The 26,953-nt window shown below is 38.7% G+C and overlaps 1 protein-coding gene across 10 annotated transcripts in view; it reads right to left on the bottom strand.

Annotated features, from left to right (window-relative positions):
• Nucleotides 1–26,953, bottom strand: part of FUT8 (fucosyltransferase 8) — a 319,157-nt gene that overhangs the window by 213,168 nt on the left and 79,036 nt on the right. The window lies entirely within an intron of this gene.

The following is a 26,953-nucleotide window of genomic DNA, read 5'->3' as shown; positions in this document are numbered from 1 at the left end:
AAAAGTTTCTGGGAACCTTAATAAAGAGTCACATATAATCATTACATCCGCATGCAGTTAAACACATGACACTCCGCTTTCGGGAATCCTGAGTTTACCAAAACTTTCACAACTAAATTTGGGTTACTTGGGGTGAGGGAAAGAGATGCGAAAGGGGAGTGAGGAGCCTTTAAAAACCCCTATTTTGACTAATCTGCAGCTGTAATTACAGCTGTTCTGAAGCTTTTCTTGGAACTGCCCAATTACATTTTTTTTAAATAATAATAACCAAAAGTAGTTTAATGAACTGAAGAATTTGATAGGAGGACTTCTTCATAGTTAAAGGCTATTTCTATTGTTTTTGCTCTGCAACTAATAGATAAGGATTGTTACATAAATGCAAGAAGCTTTCTCAGCTTCCTTGAATGTTGGAGTTTTAACATAAAAAAATACATTAGAAAATGCACTGCACTTCCTTCCTTTAGCACTTCTGCAGAAACTCACATTTTATATTTCTCCTCCCTCGCCATGCCATCTATTTGGCATACCTATGAAACAAGTCTATGACCCAAAGCAGAAATATGTATGATATCAATAAACAACACATTGAATCTGTAACAGAGAAGAGCCAATTTTGACTCCATGTTGGATCTATTTCTTTGACTTTAGCCTTTGCTTTTCATTGCTTTTGTTATTATGATCATACATAATGGCCTGCCTCAGGGAACCCTGCCCACCTGTGGATGGCTGCAAGAAAGAAGAAATTAACACATCCCCTCCCCGAGGCTGGCCATTCCAGAAGATGTTTTGCAAGAGTGATGGCCCTTTTTACTTTACCTCCTCCTGCCTCTCCCTCTCTATTCTGCCTTTTTTACTTTACTTCCCTCTCCATTCTGCCTTTTTTACTTTACTTCCCTCTGTGATTCTATAAAAGAAACTGGCATCCAGACCCCTATAAGATGGTTTTTCTAGGGACCCTAGTCCACCATCTTCTCAGTCTGCCAGCTTTCCGAATAAAGTTGTATTCCTTGCCTCAACACCTTGTCTCCCAATTTACTGGCCTGTCGTGCAGTGAGCAGAGCAGCTTGGACTCAGTAACAAATCCTTTTGATATCATTCCAAATATATTCTCTAATAGTGTATTTACATTTTAAAAAAAAGGTTACATCATACACCAGCACAAATGGAGTTATACACATTGTAGACTCATTTTTGTGTTATATTTTAGATATGATCAGCATCTCAGTTCTCTCGATAATTATTCATTCAAAGGGACAAATATTTAAAAATCACAAATGTCATTCCGGTCCAAGATGGCGACATAAGAGGCTCCCAAACTCACTGCCTCCCACAGACACAATGAATCTACAGCCAAACACGCAACAAGTTTCTCTGAAGGAAATTCAAGAACTAGTGGAGTGACTACTACACATACAGTGAAATGAGAAAAAACCTACATGGAATAGGTGGAAAGACTGAGACAGTTGTTTCGTAAAACCCACTCTCAGCACAGCAACATACAGTTGGGAGGGAATTCACAACTACCAGCTGCTCCCTAAAGAATGAAGAGTTTAGACCCAACATCTAGCACCCCAACTTTTAAGACTTCCATCTGAGGGATGGGCCCCCAAAACACCTAGCTCTGAAAGCCAATGAGCTTGCATCCAGAAGACCCAGAAGCTAGAGCAAACAAAGAAACAGTTCTTGGCGGGCTCTCTAGGGCTGTGGCTATCCCCCCAGGGCTCAGTGCAGAGGCAGCAGACAGAAACAGCCTGAAGGTCAGGTTTTTAATTTAACACATATCTAAGGGCCAACTGCAATCCTCTCCAGAGATCAGGGAGGGCATCAATGTTCTCCCTCTGCCCCACTCCAGGTCGCCAGTGCACACATCTGGTGCCTGGATTTTGCAGCAGCTGCCCAAAGGACACACCCCTTCATAGGCTGGCTCTGGTACCCATCAGGGCTGTGTTCACGGGTTCAACAGGATTGTACCAAACAAAGAAATAGTTCATAACTGGCTATCTCCCTTCCCCAGGGCCTGACACAGAGGAAGGGGACAAAACACCCATCTCCCAATCATTTCCTGAAAGAGACCTAATTACCTACTTTAAAAGCTGTTGCCTGAAGGTCAGGCTTCTAGTTTAGCATGCATCTAAGAGACATCAATCCTCCCTGAAGACCATAAGCAAGCAGACTATCTTGCATTCTCCCTGTAGATCACTCCAAATCATGCATATCTCCATGAAACGAGCTGTACACATCTGGCACCCTCACTATTGTGACTGCTACCCGGGGGGTTGCACCCCTTGATTGCCTGGCTCTGGTACCTAGTCAGGCTTATGTCCACAGGTCCCACAGACATTAGTAAACAAATAAATGGTTCTTAAGTGGCTAATCCCCAGGGCTCAACATAGAGGGAAAAGACAGAAGAACCCAGTCTTTACCTGCAAGACATCTACTTGCATACTTTAAAAGCTGCCACTTTAGGGTCTAGCTTCCAATTAGCCTGCACAGAGGTGCTAACTGGTCTTCCCTTCTGGGACACTTGACAGGTCTTGTCATACGTCCAACTACAGGAAGCCATGAAGAAGGTGCCTTGGACAATCACAAAGGTTTGAGAGACAACCAAGAGCTACAGCTAAACTGAATGAAAAGACTCATCAACTATAATACATGAGGCCATTCCATCAAGTCTAGGAGAGGTGGCTATTTATCTAATGCACAGAAACCAACACAGAAAGTCAAGGAAAATAAAGAAAAAGAGGAATATGTCCCAAACAAAAGAAAAAGACAAAACTCCAGAAACAAAGCTTATAAAAATGGAGATAAGTGATTAACCTGATACAGTTAAAAATAATGGTCATAAAGATGCTCACCATAGATGAGAATAACACATGAACAAAGTGAGAATTACAGCAGAGATAAAAAATATAAGAGAGGGGCTTCCCTGGTGGCGCAGTGGCTGAGAGTCTGCCTGCCGATGCAGGGGACACAGGTTCGTGCCCCGGTCCGGGAAGATCCCACATGCCGCGAAGCGGCTGGGCCCGTGAGCCATGGCTGCTGAGCCTGCGCATCCGGAGCCTGTGCTCCGCAACGGGAGAGGCCACAACAGTGAGAGGCCCGCGTACCGTAAAAAAAAATTAAATTAAAAAAAAAAAAAATATATATATATATATATATATATATATATATGAGAGTACCAAACAGAAATCACACAGCTGAACAACACAATAAGTGAATGGAAAAACTCAATAGAGGCGTTCAACAGCAGATTAAATCAAGCTAAAGAGAAGATCAGCAAACTTGAAAACAGGGCAGTGAACTTCATCCAATCAGAGAAGCAAAGAGAAAAAAAAACAATGAAAAAGAATGAGTACAGTTTAAGGGAATTATGGGATATTGTCAAGCTGACCAATACACACATTATAGGAGTCCCAGGAGAAGAAAAAGAGGCAGAAGGCTTCTTTGAAGAAAAAATGGCTGAAAACTTCCCTAACCTAGGGAAAGAAACAGACACTCAGATACAGGAAGTCTACAGTGTTTTAAATAAGATGAATCTAAGCTGAGATACATTATAATTAAATTATCAAAAGGTAAAGACAAGGACAGAATCTTAAGAGCAGCAAGAGAAAAACCACATGCTAAGTAAAAGAAAACCTCAAAAGGATGTTCAGCAGATTTTTTCAGCAAAATCTGAAAATTTTTTAAAGGACAGAAGGAAGTGGAATAATATATTCAAAGTGCTGAAAGAAAAAAACTACCAACCAAGAATACTCTCCCCAGCAAAGCTGTCCTTCAAAGTTGAACAAGAGATAAAGGGTTTTCCAGGTAAGTAAAAGCTTAATGAGTTTGGGGAGAGTTCCCAAGAGGGTGGAGTAGAAAGACCCTGAGTTTACCTCCTCTCATGGGCACACCAAAATTATAACTATTTACAGAACACTGAAAAAGACCAGAACTACCAGAAAAGATCTTCTACAAGTAAAGACATAAAGAAGGAACCACAACAAGATAAGTAGGAGTGGGTGATGTCATGGTACAGTCAAGACCCATACCCAACAGGTGGGTGGCCCAGAAACAGGAGAAAAATTACAATTGCAGAGGTTCTCCCCAAGAAGCAAGCGGTCTAAGCCCCACTTCAGGATCCCCAGCCCAGGGGTCCTGTGCCGGGAATATGAGCCTCCAGAACGTTTGGTTTTGAAGGCCAGCAGGGCTTACTTTCAGGAGACCCAGATGGCTGTGGGAAAAAGAGAGTCTTAAAGGGCACATACAAAACCCCACATGCTCAGGGATCCAGGGCAGCCAGGGAAGCAGCAGTAATTTGAAAGGAGTCTGCATCAGACCTACCTGTTGTTAATCTTGGAGAGTCTCCCAAAAAGGAAGGAGGCAACTGGAGCAGACACTGGGGACACAGACACTGGAGACAGACATTTTGGGGAGCTCCTTCTACCACGTGGACACTGGTGCTGGCAAGCATCATTTTGGAATCCTTCCTCTAGCTTATCAGCCTCAGGACCCAGCCCTGCCCCTGCTGACAAACCTGTAGGCACCAGTATTGGGACACCTCAGGCCAAGCAACTAATTGGGAGTAAACACATTCTCATCCACCAGCAGGCAGGTTGCCTTAAGATCCCTGAGCCCTGGATAAGACCCTGCCCACCAGAGGGCCTAGGACCTGACCACACATGCCAGTGCACAGGCATAGACCTGGGACACCCCCCATCCCCCCCATCCCCCTCCCAGGACCTTTAGCCATAAACCCCAGGACTCAGCTCTGCCTACCAGTGGGTAGGCACCAGCCCCACAGTGCACTGTGCTCTAGCCTCGGGACTAGCCTCACCAACTAGCAGAGGGACACTAGCCCCAAAACAACCACAGAACCATAGCCTGCTGTGCCAGGACTCTGCCCACCTACCAGCGGGCCAGAACCAGCCCTGGGACCAGAATGAGGGGGGCCAACCAGACTGGGGGCAACCAAGCCTACCAGACTACTTACTAGTCAGACCATCACAACAGAAGGACCCATGCAACCCACATAGGGACACCCCGAGAGCATATAGGTCTGGTGACAAGAGGTATCACCTCATACCTGTTAGAATGGCTATTATCAAAAACACAAGTGATACCAAGTGTTGGTGAGGATGTGGAGAAAAGGGAACTCTTGTTCACTGCTGGCAGCATTGTAATTGCAGCTACTATCAAAAGCAGTATGGACGTTCCACAAAATATTAAAAATAGAACTACCATATGATCCAGCAGCCCCACTTCTAAGCATATATCCAGAAGAAATGAAAACAGAGCCTCCAAGAGATAATCTAAACCCTCGTGTTCATTGCAGCACTATTCACAATAGCCAAGATATAGAAACAACCTAAATGTCCATCTTCATATGAATGAATAATGAAGATGTGGTGTATATATACACAGTGCAATATTATTCAGTCATGAGAAAGAAAGAAATTCTGCCATTTGCAACAACATGGATGGGCCTTATACTAAGTGAAATAAGCCAGAGAAAGGCAAATACCACATAGTATAACTTCTATGTGGAATCTAAAAAAAAAAAAAGTCAAACTCATAAAAACAAAGAGTAGAAAAGTGCTTGTGAGGGACTGGGAAATGGGGGAAAGGAGGGTAGAGAGAGGTTGGTACAAGGGTACGAACTTTCAACTATAAGATAAAGTCTGAGGATCTAATGTAAAACATGGTTACTATCATTGATAACACTGTATTGTATAACTGTAATTTGCTAAGAGAGAAAAATGTTCTCACACACACACACACAAAAAGATAAATAGATAAATAGGTGAGGTGATAGATGTGTGAATTAACTAGATGGTGGGAATCCTTTCATAATGTATACATAGATCAACTCACCATGATGCATGTACACTTTAAATATTTTACGATTTTATTTGCCAATTATACCTAAATAAAGCTGGGGGGAAAGTAATAAAAAAAAATCACAAATTTATGGAACTTTCTAAATAACTGATTTGTTAATTTTAAAAATGTCCTAAACATCTGAGATTTTACATAGCATGTTTTTATTTCTGTCTCTGGGTAACAGGAATTTCTAGAAAAACATCAAGAGTAAATGAAGATACTTTCTTGAGAAGAAATAAAAAAGGATGTCTTTCAGAGTTCCCAACATTTAAAGATAGGGAGACTAAAAAAGATACTTCCCAGAAAATTAAAGAAAGCTAAAGTAGTGAACATTTGCTTTATATTGATATTATCAAATGTTACAAGTGGAGGAGAATGTCGTTTAGGGAGCAAAGTAATATATTACGAAGGAAAGGTTTTTGCCAGTGACTTACTATTTAGATGTAGATAAATCTGTTCTCTAACTTCCTCTGAATATCAAAAAGAGAAAGCCACATTACTGAAATTTTTGTGATCTTATGCAGAACAAAAAAAAAAAACTTTCTCATAAGTTATGGAAGAGTACTTAAGTACACATGGTAATACTAAAATACTGATTACATCTGACACATTTACCCTGAGAGCTTCACAGTATATCAAATATATTTTCCATAGTTATGGTAAGCATATCCATGTAGAAATAGCAGATATACTAATCTTCATATTTTTTTTCATTCAAGCTGGTTTGAAAAGTACAAGATTTGTGGTGAGCTTGATCAGGAAAGAATAGGAAACTCACTTCTCTTTCTATATTCTGAAAAGGTAGGAAGAAATGCCCCAATAATCCTAAATATGATGGCTAAACAACGATATTTTCCTAAAGTCTAAAGAGGCCAATGTCTTCCATGGATGCTTGTACTTAAACTGAAAGGTAAGCAAGCATTACAGGAAGAACACAGGGAGCCACAAAGCAAGAGGCAAACTCAACAGATAATAAGAGGATTTGCATATTCAAAGAGGACAAGGATAATTTAATTTAATTTCAAAGCATAGATTATATTTATAGGAGATTGTATACACTTGTAGTCAGAAAGTACCTCATAAAGGCAAAGAAATCACATGAAGCAGACAAGTCACCAAACTCAGAAATGAACAGTGTTAAGTACCAGCTCCTAGAAACCAGTCATGCATTAAGATAAAAGAGAATAGCTAATCCATTCAGTCACAAACTGAGCTCCCTGAAACACACCTACCAAAGTTTGCAAACTAGCTATTAAAAATGATCTCATTTGACTTCTGTTAGAATCATTACAGAAGGATAAGGCAAAAGCTTTTGACAAAATTCAACACCCATTTATGATAAAAACTCTCCAGAAAGTGGGCATAGAGGGAACCTGCCCAACATAATACAGGCCATATATGACAAACCCACAGTCAACATCATTCTCAATGGTGAAAAACTGAAAGCATTTCCTCTAAAATCAGGAAAAAGAAAAGGATGTCCACTCGCACCACTATTATTCAACATAGTTTTGGAAGTCCTAGCCACAGCAATCAGAGAAGAAAAAGAAATAAAAGGAATACAAATTGGAAAAGAAGAAGTAAAACTGTCACTGTTTGCAGATGACATGATACTATACATAAAGAATCCTAAAAATGCCACCAGAAAAATACTAGAGCTAATCAATGCTCTGGTAAAGTTGCAGGATACAAAATTAATGCACAGAAACCTTTCACATTCCTATACACTAATGATGAAAAATCTGAAAGAGAAATTATGGAAACAATCTCATTTACCATTGCAACAAAAAGAATAAAATATCTAGGAATAAACCTACCTAGGGAGATAAAAGACCTATGCAGAAAACTATAAAACACTGATGAAACAAATTAAAGATGATACCAACAGATGGAGAGATATACCATGTTCTTGGATTGGAAGAATCAATATTGTGAAAATGACTATACTACCTAAAGCAATCTACAGATTCAAGGCAATCCCTATCAAATTACCACTGGCATTTTTCACAGAACTAGAACAAATCATCTTAAAATTTGTATGGAGACACAAAAGACCCCGAATAGCCAAAGTAGTCTTGAGGGAAAAAAATGGAGCTGGAGGAATCAGAGTCCCTGACTTCAGACTATCCTACAAAGGTACAGTAATCAAGACAATATGGTACTGGCACAAAAAACAGAAAAATAGATAAATGGAACAAGATAGAAGGCCCAGAGTTAAACCCACACACCTATGCTCAACGTATCTATGACAAAGGAGGCAAAGATATACAATAGAGAAAAGATAGTCACTTCAATAAGTGGTGCTGGGAAAACTGGACAGCTACATGTAAAAGAATGCAATTAGAACACTCTCTAACACCATACACAAAAATAAACTCAAAATGGATTAGAGACCTAAATGTAAGACCAGGCACTATAAAACTCTTAGAGGAAAACATAGGAAGAAAACTCTTTGACATAAATCACAGCAAGATCTTTTTTGATCCACCTCCTAGAGTAATGGAAATAAAAACGAAATAAACAAATGGGACCTAATGAAACCTAAAAGCTTTTGCGTAGCAAAGGAAACCATAGACAAGATGAAAAGACAACCCTCAGAATGGGAGAAAATACTTGCCAATGAATCAACAGACAAAGGATTAGTCTTCAAAATGTATAAATAGCTCATGCAGCTCAATATTACAGAAACAAACAACCCAATCCCAAAATGGGCAGAAGAGCTAAATAGACATTTCTCCAAAGAAGACGTACAGATGGCTAAGAAGCACATGAAAAGCTGCTCAACATCACTAATTATTAGAGAAATGCAAATCAAAACTACAGTGAGGTATTACCTCACACCAGTTAGAATGGGCATCATCAGAAAATCTACAAACAACAAATACTGGAGAGAGTGCAGAGAAAAGGGAACCCTCTTGCACTGTTGGTGGGAATGTAAATTGACACAGCCACTATGGAGAACAGTATGGAGGTTCCTTAAAAAACTAAAAATAGAATTACCATAGGATCCAGCAATCCCACTACTGGGCATATACCCAGAGAAAACCATAATTCAAAAAGACACATGCGGGCTTCCCTGGTGGCGCAGTGGTTGAGAGTCTGCCTGCCGATGCAGGGGACACGGGTTCGTGCCCCGGTCCGGGAAGATCCCACATGCCGCGGAGCGGCTGGGCCCATGAGCCATGGCCGCTGAGCCTGAGCGTCTGGAGCCTGTGCTCCGCAGCGGGAGAGGCCACAACAGTGAGAGGACCGCGTACCGAAAAAAAAAAAAAAAGACACATGCACCCCAATGTTCATTGCAGCACTATTTACTATAGTTAGGTCATGGAAGCAACCTAAATGCCCATCGACAGACAAATGCATAAAGAAGTTGTGGTACATACATAGAATGGAATATTACTCAGCCATAAAAAGGAATGAAACTGAGTCATTTGTTGAGACGTGGATGGATCTAGAGACTGTCATACAGAATGAAGTAAGTCAGAAAGAGAAAAACAAATGTCGTATGTTAACGCATGTATGTGGAACCTAGAAAAATGGTACAGATGAACCTGTTTGCAGGGCAGAATTTGAGACCCAGATGTAGAGAACAAACATATGGACACAAAGGGGGTAAAAACACGGTGGGGTGGGGATGGTGGTGTGCTGAATTGGGCGATTGGGATTGACATGTATACATTGATGTGTATAAAATTGATGACTAATAAGAACCTGCAGTATAAACAAACAAACAAACAAACAAAACAACTAATACTAAACGTTCTTTGGGTTATTTGTATGGAAATAAGTTAATATAAATGTTTCAGACATTACATGAAATTTCTAAAAATCTTATATGTTCTGGTATAATGTTATAAGTCATAATTCTAGTTATTGCTTTAAAATGTATATCTCAGAAATAAATTTCCTTGTCAATTGCATTATTATGACCTTTCATCAAATCTTTAACCGTGGTCATTTTTAAGTCTTTTGTCATTTACAGATAGTTCTGGGTGTACTCTGATGCTTCTGCAAATATGTTACTATAAAAGGGTTTCATCTTCAAGGAATTCACAGAAAAGACTCTGACAAGTACAGGTTTCTGGTAACTGACTATACTGCTGAACTGAATGACTAAGCATTTTCAGAACTCTAATGGAAAACTGGGGAATTCATAAAAGTGCTAACAAAAGATCAAGATAAAAAAAATAATTACATGGGACTGAGTGAACTGATGAGGATGATTATAATTTTTGTGACTTTCTGTTTGAATAAAAAAAAAAGAAATGATATTTGAAAATAAAATACTTTTTAAAACCCAAGTATTACACATGCAAAATAATTGCTTTTACAAAGGAGGTGTTTTTTGGGGAAAAAATTGTCAATACAAAATTGTGCACGACGACAGACACTTGCATTAGCTAGGGTTGGAACATAAATAGATGGTAATTCTCATCTCAACAGACACAAACAAAAAAGCATTTGACAAAATTCAACATCCATTCCTGATTTGAAATCTCTGCGAACTAGGAATAGAAAGGAAATTAATCAATCTAATAAAGGGTCTAGGAAAAATCTGTAAGTAACATCATACTTAATTGTGAAAGAAAAGATACTTTCCCCCTAAGATTAGAAGAAAGACCAGGATGACCACTCTCACCAGTTCTATTCAACATTATACTAGAGGGTCCAGCCAGTGAAGTCAGCCAAAAAAAAAAAAAAGGAAAGAAATAAAAGGCATCCATTATGGAATGAAAGAAATGAAACTCTTCATTCACAGAAGATATGTCTATGTAGAAAATCTAGTGGAATCTAAGAAAAAAATACTAGAACTGAAAAGTTAACAAGGTTTCAGAATTCAAGGCCAATATACAAAAATAAATTGCACTTTTATATGTTAGCAATGAACAAATGGAATTTTTTTTTAAATATCGTTTACAAAAGCAGAAAAAATATACTTAGGAATAAATCTGGCAAAATATTGAAAATATCCGCACACTGAAACCACAAAACATTGCTGAAAGAAACTAAAAATCTAAGTAAATGGAGATAGCCTCATTCATGGGTTAAAAGACTCAACACTGTTAAGGTTTCAATTCTGCCGAAATTTATCTATAGATTCAATAAAAATCCCAGGAGGCTTTTTAAAATAGACATTTACAAATTGCTTCTAAAATTCATATGGAAATGTAAAGGACCTAGAATAGTTGCATCACTGTGGATCCAATCAGGAGAGAAGCCACACAGAAATTTGAAAAGCAAAAGTCAAGTATACAGAGTCATTAACTATAACAGGAGGTTGAAGTAACAACGGTTAACTAGTGAGAAGTAAAGAGAATCTAAAGAATACAAGACAGCCAATACCTCCTAGGTCTGAGACAGAGTGCCTGAGCAAGAACCTCTCCCTACTCCTCCCCAGTCATTCCTGGGCTGACATCCAGACCTTGCTGGAGAGGGCACAGGCCTGTCTCACTGAATGGTAGAGAAGTTGCTCTGGTGCCATGCCAGCAGAACTTGTTCCATCTGCCTATGGAACTTGCCAGAATTCCAGCCGTCAGGGAGCTATGAAAAGCTGCTCACCTGGAAGTGCCCCACCAAGGCACTGTGCTACAAACCACATGAAGGAGAGATACAAAGAGAAGCTGCTAGCTCTGGGCTGCCGGCTGCTAAGTTCACTGCCCTCTGTGCACTGCAGAAGCCTAGTAGCGCTGGTAAAGCCACACATGCTCAGGGGATGTACAATGGGAAAGCTAGACACTAGAGAAGATGAACATGCTGCTGGAGTCCACGAAGCAAGCACACAGGAAGCAAGAAGCAAAACTCTTTCCTTCTGCAATGTCTTTCCAGCATTCTCTATTGACAAAGCTTAACACTGTGCCAGTTAGCAAAAGAAAAATATTTAAAGGACCTGATACATTTTCACAGAGCAGGCAAAAAGGATAAATCTGGAGCTTAGAGCCAATAAATTGACAACCAGAACAATGGCCAATATTTTGGCTGGAAAAGAAGAACGAAGTTAGATGGGGAGCATGACCTGGCTTCATGACTTCTTATAAAGCCACAGCAATCAAAACAGTACTGGCACTGAGACAGACAAAGAGATCAGTGGAAAAAATCAGGTAGTCTGAAATAAACTCACACATACATGATGAGCTAATTTTTGACAAATATCAAAAGGACAGCCTTTTCAACAAATGGTGCTGGAAACAACTGGATATCACTATGCAAAAACATAAACCTCCATCCAGTTTTTGTTCTATATTTTAAAAAACAATTCAAAATGAATCATAGAACTAAACATAAAACCTAAAACCATAAAACTTCCAGAAGATCACCTTGTAGAAAACCTTTATAACCTTGGATTAGGCAAATATATCTTAGATACAAAAACAAAATCATAATCCATATAAGAATAAGCTGATTGCCTGGACTTCATCAAAATTAAAAATGTGTGTTCCTCAAAAGGTACTGTTAAGAGAATGAAAAGACAAGCCACAATCCAGGATAAAACTTCCGCAAAGCATAGAATCAAGACTATATAAAGAGTGCTCAAAACTCAATAATGAGAAAACAACCCAATTAAAATAATGGGTAAAAGATTTGAACATTTTACCAAAGAAAATCTACAAATGGTAAATAAACACATGAACTGATGTTCAATATCATTAGTCATTAGAGAAATGCAAATTAAAACCACAAGGAGAAACCACCACACACCAGTTAGAATGGCTAAACTTTAAAAGAATGACTATACCAAATGTTGGTAAGATACAGAGGAACTCTCATACACTGCCAGCAAAAAAAACCAAAAAACAAAAAAATGGTAAACCTACTTTGGAAAACCATTTGTCAATTTCCTAAAAAGTTATACACACACCTACTGTACGATCTAGTCATTTCACACTTAGGTATTTACCTAAGAAAAATGAAAATATGTGTCCATACAAAAACTTGTATATTAATGTTCATGGCAGCTTTACTTGTAAGAGCCAGTAACTAGAAAGAACCCAAAATGTCCATCAACAGATGAATGGACAGACAAACTGTGATATATCCATATGTGTCACTTATCAATTTATTGCCACCTCAGCTCTGAATGCATCCATCAATATATGCTGTATGATAAACAAGAAAATTCCTTTCAGTATTCCTCTTTCAACATGCCCCATGTTCAGCTCTCTCAGTAGAGGGCACTCAAGAGACATTGAAGCAAAAGAGGCTCTCCAGCAGTTTACTGAAAGGACTCGAGGGGGAAAGAATGTTAGGTGTGGGTATGAGGCTTCCAGTAGAGTGCTATCCGAGCCACCTGCAGAGAAAACAATCCTTCTGTGACCTTGACGCCTCAGCCTGGCATAATAAGGCGTCAACATCCCTCTTGACAAGGAAGCCAGAGCCCCTAAGCACTCTGAAGGTCTCTTGCCAGCACCGTACTCCCTCTACAAACCCGCATTGAGACTGAACATAGTTGTCTGTGGCCCAGATGGATACACACCAAACTGTCTCTCCTGTAAGCCCCCAAGGCAGTGCACACACTCCAAAAGTTTCCTGCCCCTGCTGGTACCTGGACTCCCACTACACACCCATTCCGCCAGTTGCTGATCCCCTGCTCTCCTCTTGCATTCCTATGAGTTGCCTATTGCTCATCTGGCAAGTTTGGACCACCTCTGGCCTATAAAAACATGAACTTATCTGCTGCCCCGTAGACTGAACCACATCTTCTCCACTGAGGTCTTAACCTCTTCTAAATTTGTCCTCCTTGGGTACCCTTCCAAAGCTCTACAGTACCGTATAAAGCTTCCTTATATCTTATAGTTAAATCTTTTGTCATAGTTAATAATTCTTGATATTAAACTTTCCCTACTTAACCTATTATATGGTTTCCGTCTCCTGACTGAACCCAGATTGCTACACCATTCCAGAGAATACCAATCAGCAATAAAAAAGAATGAAATAAGGATACATGCAACAACATGGATGAATCTCAAAATAATTATGCTGAGTGAAAAAAGCCAGCCCCCTCCCAAAAGTACATACTACAGATTCCGTTTTTTAACACTTTAGAAAATATACTAATTTATAGTGACAGAAAGCGTATCAGTATTTGTCAGAAAAAGGGGAAGGTCAGGATGGGGTGAGGGAAGGAATTACAAAGGGACAGGAAGAAATTCTGGGAGGTGATGGATATGTTCACTATCTTAATTGTGGCAATGGGTTCACAGATGTATACATATGTCAAAACTTACCATGTTGCATATTTCAAATATACTCAGTGCTTTGTATGTCAATCATACGTCAATAAATGTTTTTAGAAAAATAAAAACACACTCCCTCATCACCCCCAAAATATACAATATTGAAGTCTAAGAGGAAAATGAAATATATGCTACAGAATTATAAATTAATTAATTATAATTGTTTAATTATCTGGGAATTAATATCCAGATAAAGAGAATTAGATTAATATCCAATACGTAGAGAATTCCTAAAACTCAACAACCACCCAAAACAAAAAGCCCAATTCAAAAATGGGCAAAGGACTTGAACAGACATTTCTCCAAAGAAGATACACAAATGGCCAATAAGTACATGAAAATATGCTCAATATCACTAATCATTATGGAAATGAAAATAAAAACCATAAAGAGATACTACCGCACACTCATTAAGATGGCTATTAGCAAAAAACCAAAACGTTAAGTGTTGGCAAGGATGTGGAGAAATTAGAACCTTGTGCACTGCTAGTAAAAATATTAAATGGGGTGGCCAATATGAAAAACACTATGGTGGTTCCTCAAAAAATTAAAAATAGAATTACAATATGACTTAACAATTCCACTTCTGGGTTTATATACAAAAGAATTAAATACAGGGTCTCAAAGATATTATTCATGATAGCCAAAAGGTGGAAGCAACCCAAGCGTCAACTGACAGATGAACTGATAAACAGAATATAGTATATACGCACATCGAAATATTATTCAGCCTTAAATGGGAAGGAAATTCTGACACATCACACAACATGGATGAACCTTGAAGACACTATACTAAGTGAAATAAGCCAGTCATAAAAGGATAGATACTGTATGATTTCACTCATATGAGGTAGGCAGAGTAGTCAAATTCAGAAACAGAAAGCAGAATGGTGGTTAACTGGGGTAAAGGGCAGGGGATTGGGAAGTTACTATCTAATGGGAATAGCTTTGCAAATGAAAAAAGTTCTACGGATGGATGGTGATGATGGTTGCATTAACGATGTAAATGTACTTAATGCCACCGAACTGTACACTTAAAAATGGTTAAAATGGTAGATTTTATGTTATATGTATATTTTATCATGATTTTTAAATTTTAAATAAATAATTTTAAAAGAAAAAAACAGAGTTTGCATTTCTATACTTTGTTATAGTTTTATTAGTCCCCAAATGCAGATGTTACTGTAATAGTGGGGTAGAAAAAACAGATTCAGATAAAAAAGCAATCATAGTCAACAAGTATTCTAAACCCCCCACACATGGGTTGACATAATACGAAGTACATATTTATAGGACTCTGCCTCTGATTACTGACACAGAGCTCTAAAACCCTTGTAACTTCCTGAGTGACAGGGGTGCCAGGAATATCTTTTGTTCTTATATTTGGTCTTTGACCCTAGTTCCTGACACAGAGTTCCCAAAACCCTAGTAATTACCTGAGTGAGGGGGTGGCAGAAGCATCTTACACAGAGCTCCTAAATCCCTTGGAATTTCTTGATGCAAGCGTCTTTTGTTCTAATGAGGCTACTCTTGGTGGAGCTTCAGGGTGGAGGCTGGTCACCAGAAAGACCAAGCCATGATTAGAAGCTTGGAACTTTCAGCTCCACCTCCTAGTCTCCAGGGAGGAGAGAGGGGCTGGACACTGAGTTAATAGCCCATCACGTCTACATAACGACACCTCCATAAAAATCCCTGAACTACAGGTTTGGAGAGCTTCCAAACTGGTGAGATAATCAATTTACCGGGAGAGTGGCACACCCCAACCCCACAAGAACTGAAGTTCCTGTGGTCATGATCATTCTGGACGTGGTCCTATGTACTTCATCATCCAGCTGTTCATCTTTATCTTTTACTATAGCCTTTAAAATAAACTCGTAAACATGTTTCCCTGAGTTCTGTGAATGATGATAGCAAATTATCATACCTGAGGAGACTGCGGGAGCCCCCCACACCCCCGATTTGTAGCCAAGTCAGACAAAAGTGTGGGTAGCCTGGGCACCCACTATTTGCAATTGATGTCTGAAGTGACAGGTAGTCTTGCGGAACCGAGCCCTTAATCTGTGGACTCTGTGCTAACACTCAGTTGGTGTTCTCGGAGAATTAGAGAATTGCTTGGTGTGGAAAACCCACACACCTGGTGTCAGGAGTATAGTGAGTAGAGTAAATGAGTTTTCTTTTAAAGGGCCAGATACTATGAGCCACTAGGGACACAAAGATAAGCAGTCCCCATAATTAAGGGGTTTCTGTTGTAATCATATTTACACATAGGCAAGAAAGCAAAACAAACAGTTTCATTAGATGACATTATTAACGGCATTATTTGAAACAGATTCCAATACCACCCAGAACCAACTGCAATGATCAGTTTTCAAATGACAGTAGCAAAATACTGGTTTCTTCATACTAGAAAATTTTAATCCAATTCCCCCACTCTCATACTGAAAAGGATCACTCCTGAAACATACCATTTATGAGAGAATAGATGGAAATACATAAAAGAATCTTGCAGATTTGTGACAGACTTAACATCTAACATCATTGGCCACATCTGCAGAGTAATCAAAATCACTCCATCCTCTGGACAACAATTCTTGTTTTTAGGCATTGCCTTCTAGCCTTATCATTCAACTTACTACTGCTGATAAAAACTAAGAACTTTAGGTATGTGAGAGAACCCACATTAAAAACAGACAATTCACCCCCCCCCAAAAAAAGGAGGGAGGAAGAAGCAAAAAGAAATACATATCAAAAAAGTATGAAAAATGTCAAATCTCACTCATAAACAAAGAAATACAAACTAAAATAAGAGATCCTTTTTATCAACTAAGAAATCTTAAAAGTTCAATAATACCCAGTGTAGACAAAATATGAGGAAAAGTTTGTAAATTGGTACAACCTTTCTGAAGGGGATTTGTTTCTGTGAATCAAGAAACTCAAATAATTAAATCTTTTGAGCCAACAAGTCTCTCTCAAGGAGTTAATGCTAAGGAAAAATTAGGCAAAATCCTTTTGTACACTAATACACAGGCTATATATAATACATATGCCATATGCCATGGATATCTGTATTTTTAAAAAGCTCCTCAGGGAATTCTTATGATCACCTGGTTTGGGAACCATGACTCAGTGAACGAATATACGTATTAAAAGAACACCTAATCAGCAACTTTTGTGAGCCTGGCACTATACTGAGAAATACATTATCATGTTTAACCAAAAGAGATAGAGGGGATGTTTTAAAAGCCCCATATTCCAAAAATACTGATAATAAAAGCCTTAAAAGGAATTTTCACTGTTCTATTTATTACCTCACTTAACAGAATTCATGTTTTTTGTTAACTGTAAGGACAATTTCTAGTTACCATCTCAAATTTTCCCATTAATTTATATTACAAAATGGGAGTTATTCTCAAAATTAGATAAAAATGACATTTAAAAACACAACATAACAAAAATTAGTGGAGTACCCATGATATAACTGAATAATCAAAATAAATTTCACAGTACAAATATCATATCAAAACATCCTAATAATCTTATCTTAAAAATTGTAATTAACTGGATCATTAAAATCTTTGAGAAAATATCTATATCAGCTATATCTACAATGAGGAAATGTTCTATATATACACTATTTGGTAGCCACTAGCTATAGTGGCCGTAGAGCACTTGAAATATGGCAAGACTGAAGGATTAAATTTTTAACTTTTAAAATTTAAATAGCCAAATGTGGCTATTGGCTACCATATTAGACAGCACTTATCTATATAATAATCTCTGGTTCCTTGCAATTAATAGCTCAGGCAACCCTCTGTTGCTTGTTGCTCTGTTCCTTCCCCCACATTCTCTGAAATCCCCAAGCTAATAAACTAGCAGTTACTATCATTCATTATGTATTGACTACCTCCTATGGGCCAAACACTGCAGAACCCGCATAATCCGCTCATAGAACTCACAGCTGGGACCTATCAACCAATCCCACCACCACTGGCGATATCTTAGCCTTAACTTATTTATTTATTTAAATAAATTTATTTATTTTATTTATTTATTTTTGGCTGTGTTGGGTCTTCGTTACTGCGCACAGGCTTTCTCTAGTTGCAGCAAGCGGGGGCTACTCTTCATTGCGGTGTGCAGGCTTCTCATTGCGGTGGCTTCTCCCGTTGTGGAGCACAGGCTCTAGGTGCATGGGATTCAGTAGTTGCGGCATGCAGGCTCGGTAGTCGTGGTGCATGGACTTAGTTGCTCCGCAGCATGTGGGATCTTCCCAGACCAGGGATCGAACCCGTGTCCCCTGCATTGGCAGGTGGATTCTCAACCACTGTGCCACCAGGGAAGCCCCTCAACCTTAACTTATATTTATTCTTTTTATTCTTCTTAAAACAGTTTCATCTAGTAGTTACTATATCTCTTACTAATAAATATACTTTGGTTTTACTTAGAACAGGCATTGATAACAGGATTAATCTTTTATTCTTTTTTTTTTCTGTGAAAGATTTAATTTTTTTTAAATTAAAAAATTTTTTTTTATTGGTGTATAGTTGTTTTACAATGTTGTATTACTTTCTACTGTACAGTGGAGTTTCCTGTGTTATACAGCATGTTCTTGTTACTTAACTATTTCATACATATTAGTGTATATATGTCAAACCCAATCTCCCAATTCATCCCACCCTCTCAGCCCGACTTTCTCCCCTTGGTGTCCATACGTTTGTTCTCTACATCTGTGTCTCTATTTCTGCCTTGCAAACTGGTTCATCTATACCACTTTTCTGGATTCCACATATATGTGTTAATATACGACATTTGGTTTTCTCTTTCTGACTTAACTCTGTATGACAGTCTCTAGGTCCATCCACATCTCTACAGATGACCCAATTTAGTTCCTTTTTATACTTGAGTAATATCCCATTGTATATATGTACCACATATATGTCTTCTTTACCCATTGGTCCGCTGATGGACATTTAGGTGGCTTCCTTGACCTGGCTGTTATAAATAGTGCTGCAATGAAAATTGGCATGCATGTGTCTTTTTAAATTATGTTTTCCTCTGGGTATATGCCCAGTTGAGGGATTGCTGGGTCATATGGTAATTCTACCTTTAGCTGTTTAAGGAACTTCTACACTGTTCTCCGTAGTGGCTGTATCGATTTACATTCCCGCCAACAGTGCAAGAGGGTTCCCTATTCTCCACACCCTCTCCAGCATTTATTGTTTGTGGATTTTTTGATGATGGCCATTCTAACGGGTGTGAGGTGATACCTCACTGTAGTTTTGATTTGCATTTCTCTAATAATTAGTGATGTTGAGCAGCTTTTCATGTGCCTCTTTGCCATCTGTATGTCTTCTTTGGAGAAAGGTCTATTTAGGTCTTCTGCCCTTTTTTGATGGGGTTGTTTTTTGGATACTGAGCTGCATGAGCTACGTGTATATTTTGGAGATTAATCCTTTGTCTGCTGTTTCATTTGCAAATATGTTCTCCCCTTCTGGAGTTGTCTTTTCATCTTGCTTATGGTTTCCTTTGCTGTGCAAAAGCTTTTAAGTTTCATTAGGTCCCATTTGATTAATTTTGTTTTTATTTCCATTACTCTAGGAGGTGGGTCAAAAAAGATCTTGCTGTGATTTATGTCAAGGAGTGTTCTTCCTATGTTTTCCTCTAAGAGTTTTGTAGTGTCTGGCCTTACATTTAGGTCTTTAATCCATTTTGAGTTTATTTTTGGGTATGGTGTTAGGGAGTGTTCTAATTTCATTCTTTTACATGTAGCTGTCCAGTTTTCCCAGCACCACTTATTGAAGAGACTGTTTTTTTCCATTGTATATCCTTGCCTCCTTTGTCATAGATTAGTTGAACATAGGTGCATGCGTTTATCTCTGGGATTTCTATCCTGTTCTATTGATCTATATTTCTGTTTTTGTACTAGTACCATACTGTCTTGATTACTGTAGCTTTGTAGGATAGTCTGAAGTCAGGGAGTCTGACTCCTCCAGCACCATTTTTTTTTTTTTCCCCCTCAAGATTGCTTTGGCTATTCAGGGTCTTTTGTGTCTCAATACAAATCTTAAGATTTTTTGTTCTAGTTCTATAAAAAATGCCATTGGTAATTTGATAGGGATTGCATTGAATCTCTGGATTGCTTTGGGTAGTACAGTCATTTTCACAAAATTGAATCTTCCAATCCAAGAACATGGTATATTTCTCCATCTGTTTGTATCATCTTTATATCTTTCATCAGTGTTTTATAGTCTTTTGAGTGCAGGTCTTTTACCTGCTAAGGTAGGTTTATTCCTAGGTATTTTATTCTTTTTGTTGCAATGGTGAATGGGATCGTTTCCTTAATTCCTCTTTCTGATCTTTTGTAGTTAGTTTATAGGAATGCCAGAGATTTCTGTGCATTAATTTTGTATCCTGCAACTATACCAAATTCACTGATGAGCTCTAGTAGTTTTCTGGTGGCATCTTTAGGATTATCTATGTATAGTATCATGTCATCTGCAAACATGGACAGTTTTACTTCTTCTTTTCCAGCTTGCATTCCTTTTATTTCTTTTTCTTCTCTAATTGCCGTGGCTAGGAGTTCCAAAACTATGTTGAATAATAGTGGCAAGAGTGGACATCCTTGTCTTGTTCCTGATCTTAAAGGGAATGCTATCAGTTTTTCACCATTGAGAATGATGTTGACTGTGGGTTTGTCATATATGGCCTGTATTATGTTGAGCAGGTTCCCTCTATGCCCACTTTCTGAAGAGTTTTTATCATAAATGGGTGTTGAATTTTGTCAAAAGCTTGTTCTGCATCTATTGAGATGATAATATGGTTTTTATTCTTCAATTTGTTAGTATGGTATATTACATTGATTGATTTGCATATACTGAAGAATCCTTGCATACCTGGGAAATATCCCATTTGATCATGGTGTATGATCCTTTTAATGTGTTGCTGGATTCCGTTTGCTAGTATTTTGTTTAGGATTTTTGCATCTATATTCATCAGTGATACTTGTTTGTAATTTTCTTTTTTTGTACTATCTGTGTCTGTTTTCGGTAACAGGGTGATGGGTGCAGAGGAGTGTTCCTTCCTCTGCAACTTTTTGGAAGAGTTTGAAAAGGATGGGTATTAGCTCTTCGCTAAATGTTTAATAGAATTCACCTGTGAAGCCAGCTGGTCCTGGAACTTTTGTTTGTTGGAAGATTTTTAATCACAGTTTCAGTTTCATTACTTGTGATTGGTCTGTTCATATTTTCTATTTCTTCCTGGTTCAGTCTTGGAAGGTTATACCTTTCTAAGAATTTGTCCATTTCTTCCAGGTTGTCCATTTTTTGGCACGGAGTTGCCTGTAGTAGTCTTTTATGATGCTTTGTATTACTGCGATGTCTGGTGTAACTTCTCCTTTTTCATTTCTAATTTTATTGATTTGAGTCCTCTCCCTCTTTTTCTTTTTTTTTCTTTTTTTTTTTTTTTTTTTGCAGTACGTGGGCCTCTCACTGTCGTGGCCTCTCCCATTGCGGAGCACAGACTCCGGATGCACAGACTCAGTGGCCATGGCTCACGGGCCTAGCCGCTCCGCAGCATGTGGGATCTTCCCAGACCGGGGCACGAACCCGTGTCCCCTGCAATGGCAGGCGGACTCTCAACCACTGCGCCACCAGGGAAACCCTCTCCCTCTTTCTCTTGATGAGTCTGGCTAGAGGTTTATCAATTTTCTTTTTCTTCTCAAAGAACCAACTTTTAGTTTTATTGATCTTTGCTATTGTTTTCTTTGTTTCTATTTCATTTATTTCTGCTCTTATCTTTATGATTCCTTTCCTTCTACTAATTTTGGGTTTTGTTTGTTCTTCTTTCTCCAGTCCCTTTAGGTGTAAGGTTAGATTTTTCATTTGAGATTTTTCTTGTTTCTTCAAGTAGGATTGTATTGCTATAAACTTCTCTCTTAGAACCACTTTTGGTGCATCGCATAGGTTTTGGATCATCTTGTTTTCATTGTCATTTGTCTCTAGGTATTTTTTATTTCCTCTTTGATTTCTTCAGTGATCTCTTGGTTACTCAGTAGCATATTGTTTAGCCTCCATATGTTTGTGTTTTTCATGTTTTCTTTCCTGCAATTAATTTCCAATCTCATAGCATTGTTGTCAGAAAAGATGCTTTATGTGATTTCAATTTTCTTACATTTATCAAGGCTTGATTTGTGACTGAAGATGTGATCTATCCTGGAGAATGTTCTGTGTGCACTTGAGAAGAAAATGTAAACTGCTGTTAACCTTATGGGAGTTCCCTTGTATGTTATTTGTCATTTTTCCCTTGTTGCTTTCAATAATTCTTCTTTGTCTTTAATTTTTGTCACTATGTGATTACTATGTGTCTCGGTGTGTTTCTCCTTGAATTTATCCTGCCTGGCACCCTCTGTGCGTCCTGGACTTAGGTGGCTCTTTCCTTTCCCATGCTAGGGAAATTTTCAACTATAATCTATTCAAATATTTTCTCAGGTTGTTTCTCTCTCTCTTCTCCTTCTAGGACCCACAGAATGCAAATGTTGGTGGGTTTAATGTTGTCCCAGAGGTCTCAGGCTGTCTTCATTTCTTTTCAGTCATTTTTCTTAGTTCTGTACCACAGCAGTGATTTCCACCATTCTGTCTTCCAGGACACTTATCCGTTCTTCTGCCTCAGTTATTCTGCTATTGATTCCTTCTAGTGTAGTTTTCATTTCAATTATTGTATTGTTCATCTCTGTTTGTTTGTTCTTTAATTCTTCTAGGTCTTTGTTAAACATTTCTTCCATCTTCTCAATCTTTGCCTCCATTCTTTTTCCGAGGTCCTGGATCATCTTCACTATCATTATTCTGAATTCTTTTTCTGAAGGTTGCCTATCTCCTCTTCATTTAGTTATTTTCCTGGGGTTTTATCTTGTTCCTTCATCTGGGACATATTCCTCTGCCTTTTCATTTTGTCTATTTTTCTGTTATTGTGGTTTTCTTTCCACAGGCTGTAGTTCTTGCTTCTGCTGTCTGCCCTTTGGTGGATGAGGCTGTCTAAAAGGCTTATACAAGCTTCCTGATGGGAAGGACTGGTAGAACTGGGTGTTGCTCTGGTGGGCAGAGCTCAGTAAAACTTTAATCTGCCTATCTGCTGATGGGTGGGGCTGGCTTCCCTCCCTGTTGGTTGCTTGGCCTGAGGCGACCCAGCACTGGAGCCTACAGGCTCTTTGGTGGGGCTAATGGCAGACTCCAGTAGGGCTCATGCCAAGGAGTACTTCTCAGAACTTCTGCTGCTGGTGTCCTTGTTGCCCCGGTGAGCACAGCCACCCCCCACCTCTTCAGGAGACTCTCCAACACTAGCAGGTAGGTCTGGTTCAGTCTGCTATGGCATCACTGCTCCTTCCCCCTGGGTCCTGCTACATTGTGTGTGCCCTCCAAGAGTGGAGTCTCTGTTTCCCCCAGTCCTGTCGAAGTCCTGCAGTCAAATCCCACTGGCCTTCAAAGTCTGATTCTCTGGGGATTCCTCCTACCATTGCTAGACGCCAGGTTGGGAAGCCTGACGTGGGGCTCAGAACCTTCACTCCAGTGGGTGGACTTCTGTGGTATAAGTGTTCTCCACTCTGTGAGTCACCCACCCAGCAGTTATGGTATTTGATTTTATTGTGATTATGCCCCTCCTACCAACTCTTTGTGGCTTCTCCCTTGTCTTTGGATGTGGGGTATCTTTTCTGGTGAGTTCCAGTGTCTTCCCGTCGATGACTGTTCAGCAGTTAGTTGTGATTCTGGTGCTCTTGCAAGAGGGAGTGAGCGCACATCCTTCTACTCCGCCATCTTGAACCAATCTCCTATTTATTCTTTCATAAGCATAATCACTGTGTGGTAAATTTCAACCCCCTCCCCCCTCAGGGAAGATTGTTTTAGTTGACATAATATTAAACTATTAATATTATGTCATATTCTTCATTAAAAGCACCATCATTGATTTAATATAGCTTTTTGGGAGGAGGGGCACACTAACATATTAACCATACTCATCAATTTTTAGGATGTATTAAAATAAGGTGAGTTTATCTTTGAAAAGAAAAAAAAAACTGTAAATGAAATAGAAGCCTAGAAGAAAATCTAGACTAAGTCCTTTTCTTATTTACATTGGTAAAAAGGGCAACTTAATCTAACTCTTTCACTCCGTGAAGACACAAGCAATAGCAATTCCATGAGTTTCTTCAAGTCCATTAAGGATTAAGTGATTTTTCATTGCTACCAATGCCAAAAAAAGTTTGAAATCAATAACTGCAAGAGAAAAGCTTTGATGACTCTTTCCTCGTCCCTTTAGGCAATCATCATAACTTTACATAACTAAGTAATACAGATTTCTTTGGCAGGGCAATTAAACCCTTTGGAACTTTATTTAAGGTAACACTGCTAAGAAAATAAATACAAAACTTTCTACCATGGTATTAGTGCACTGGTCAAAGGCTCAAACTTTGGCTACCAGAACTCAAAACACTAGAGAGGCTTGCCCTCTATCTTTCATGAAAATAAGGGTCTAGCTATAGATAAGAACAAAGCAGAAAACAATTTAAAGCAAGTTGACCCTTGAACAACACGGGTGAACTTACACATGGATTTTTTTAAATAAATATATTGGAAAAGTTTTTGGAGATTTGTGACAATTTGAAAAAAAAATCACAGATGAACTAGGCATCCAAGAAATATCAAAAAAAATTAAGTATGAATGCATAAAATATATATAGATACTAATCTATTTTGTCATTTACTACTATAAAATATACAAAAATCCATTATAAAACATTAAAATTTATCAAAGCTTAGGCACACAAACACAGACAGTACATGGTGCCATTAGCAGTTGTGGAAAATGTAAACAAATGTAAAGACGCAGTATTAAAGCATAACTGCATAAAATTAACTGCAGTACATACTGTATTACTATGATAATTTCGTAGCCACATCCTACTGCCATTGTGGTGAGTTCAAGTGTTGTGAGTATCCACTTAAAAGGCCGTGTGACGCCAATCATCTCTGCATGAGCAGTTTCTCTCTCCAGTAAATTGCATATTGCAGTAAAAAGTGATCTCTGTTATTCCTGTGTATTTTTCATAATGTTCAGGGCAGTACCATAAACCTTGAATAACACCATGGGACCCATATAAAGTGCCACTAGTGATGCTGTAAGTGCTCCCAAGAAGTAGAGAAAAGTCATGACATTACAAGAAAATGTTGAATTGCTTGATATGCATCATAGACTGAGGTCTGCAACTACCAAGACCCGCCATTTCAAGATAAACGGATCCACTGTAAGAACCACTGTAAAAAAGAAAAGAAAATTCATGAAGTCATTGCTGCAATGAAGCCAGCAGGCACAAAAACCTTGCACTTTTTGCAAACTACCTTTTTTTTTAATCACATATTGAAAATTCAGCTTTTATGTGGGTGCAGGATTGCTATACCTATAAAGTCTAATATGATTTGAGAAAAACCAAAACCATTATATGACAACTTCAAGCAAAAGGAAGGTGAAGGACCTAAAGCTGGAAATTTTAATGCCAGAAAAGGATGGTTTGACAATTTTAGAAAGAAGTTTGGCTTAAAAAATGTCAAGACAACAGGAGAAGCAGCTTCCATCAACCAAGAGGCAGCAGACGAGTTCCCAGATACCATTAAGAAAATCACTAAGGAGAAAGAATATCTGTCTGAACAGGTTTTAATGCAAATGAAAGAACCCTATTCTGTGGGGGGAGAAAAGCCATAAAGAACATTTACTCGTAAGGAAGAGAAGTAAGCACCTGTGATCAGGACTGCCCTTATCTATAAAGGTGCTAAACCCCTAACCTTGAAGGGAAAAAATAAACACAAGCTGCCACTCTTTTGATTGCACAACAAAAAGGCGTGGACAATGAGAAGCCTTTTTCTGGACTAGTTCCATTGATGCTTCGTCCCTTAAGTCAAGGAGTGCCTTGCCAGTAAGTGATTGTCCAATATCAAAAGAACTTTAAAAGTCAATGCCCATGGTCACCCAGAACCCCATGAGTTCAACACCAAAGGCGTCAAAGTAGTCCACTTGCCCCCAAATACGTCTCTAATAGGACACTTAAGGCTCATTACACACAGTCCTCTATGGAAAGCACTGTCAATACGATGGAAGAGAACCCGACACATCATGAAAGTCTGAAAGAATTACACCACTGAAAATACTATCACTGTTACAGAAAAAGCCGTGAAAGCCATCAAACCCAAAACAACAAGTTCCTGCTGGAGACAACAGTGTCCAGATGTTGTGCATGACTTCACAGGATTTATGACAAAGCCAATCAAGGAATTGTGAAAGCAACTGTGAGAGATCATGAAAGAGATGGCAAAAGAAAGTTGGGGGTGAGGGGGGGTAACGAGTTTCAAGATATGGATCTTGGAGAAATTCAACAGCTAACAGACTGGGAATTAACAGACTGGAAACACCAAGGAATTAACAGAAGATGACTTGATGGAGATAAGAGCTTCCAAACCAGTGCCAGACAATGAGAAAGAAGACACAGAAGAAGGAGTGCCAGAATAATACCCAAAGCAATCTACAAATTTAATGCTATCACTATCAAATTACCCATAACATTTTTCACAGAACTAGAACAAATAATCCTAAAACTTATATGGAACCATAAAAGACCCAGAATTGTCAAAGCAACCCTGAGAAAAAAGAACAACGCTGGAGGCATAACCCTCCCAAGGCTTCAGACAATACTACAAAGCTACAGTAATCAAAACGGCATGGTACGGGCACAAAAAAACAGACATATGGATCAATGGACAGGCTAGAGAGCCCCAAAATAAACCCACACACCTATGGACAATTAATCTTCAACAAAGGAGGCA

This window comes from Orcinus orca, chromosome 2, assembly GCF_937001465.1.
Source record: "Orcinus orca chromosome 2, mOrcOrc1.1, whole genome shotgun sequence".
NCBI classification, from domain to species: domain Eukaryota; kingdom Metazoa; phylum Chordata; class Mammalia; order Artiodactyla; family Delphinidae; genus Orcinus; species Orcinus orca.
Note: the sequence above shows the minus strand (reverse complement) of the source record. Positions and strands in the feature narration are given on the sequence as shown.